The sequence below is a fragment of the Bison bison genome, unplaced genomic scaffold (assembly GCF_000754665.1).
Source record: "Bison bison bison isolate TAMUID 2011002044 unplaced genomic scaffold, Bison_UMD1.0 scf7180017864503, whole genome shotgun sequence".
Taxonomy (NCBI): domain Eukaryota; kingdom Metazoa; phylum Chordata; class Mammalia; order Artiodactyla; family Bovidae; genus Bison; species Bison bison.
Genome location: NW_011495061.1, coordinates 1,062,390 through 1,063,389, shown reverse-complemented (window position 1 = coordinate 1,063,389; position 1,000 = coordinate 1,062,390). Strand labels below are relative to the sequence as shown.

Sequence of the window (1,000 nt, the reverse complement as noted above, 5' to 3'; positions counted from 1 at the left end):
CCCATCCTCTCCTGCACCAGCTGAGCCCGTCCCCCCACGAGAGGGGGCCTGCGCCCTCCCCAGCTCCTCCTGGGGCCCACTGTGTGCAGGGCACCGCCCAGGGGTCAGGGTCACTGCCTGACCCTGGGCACAGACCAGACGGGGACACGAGCCTGCCCGGGTCAGCCCTCCACCCCCAAGGGCCGGGCCGCTGTCTGTGAGTGTGTGTGAGTGGGCATGAGTGTGCATGTGCGTGAGCTGCCGGGTGTTTGTGTACATGTGTGTGTGCTGGGGGTGTGAGGGAGTGTCCCTGTGTGTGCGTGTGTGTGAGTGTGTGAGACTGTGTGAGTTTGTGCATCTATGTGTGTGTCTATATGTGTGTGAGTGTACCTGTGTATGAGTGTGTGATGTGGGTTGTGTGTGTGTGTGTGTGGTGGGTGAGTTTCTGTGAGTGTGCGACTGTATGTGGGTGAGTGTGTCTGTGCGTGTGGGTGATGTGGGTTGTGTGACTGTGTATATGGTGGGGGGTATCTGTAAGTGTGTGAGACTGTGTGGGTGAGTTTGTGTATGTGATATGGGTTGTGTGAGTGTGTGAGAAGGATGTGTGTGTGCTGTGGTGTGAGGGTCTCTGCGTTCTCGCTGGAGCCCCTCGGAGGAGGGTGTGAGCCTCGCACAGACCCTTTCACTTGACCATTGGAGTATCTGACTCTAACTTTAACTCACAAACCCCACACAAAGCGCTTCCATCCGCCCTGCCCCTGCACGGAGGCACCTCCCCTCCCTCACCAGAGCGCAGCCCACCCTCCAACACGCCTGCCCTGCAAGCTCAGCCCGTTAGGAGAGCGTCCAGAGGCAGAGTCACACGGACCAAAGTCGTCACTGCAGACCCACCTCCCAGCAGCAAGCAGGCAGCACCATGCGGCAAGCCTGCAGCCGCGTGCCCAGATGCACATGCGTGTGAGCTCACCTGGCACGCGGTCTCTGTGCAGCGCGGCCCCTGCACCGTTCACCTCCGCTCCGC

At 60.6% G+C, this 1,000-nt stretch overlaps 1 protein-coding gene across 1 annotated transcript in view; it reads right to left on the bottom strand.

The window, feature by feature from the left end:
- Window positions 1-1,000, bottom strand: part of PTPRN2 (protein tyrosine phosphatase, receptor type, N polypeptide 2) — a 373,453-nt gene that overhangs the window by 367,978 nt on the left and 4,475 nt on the right.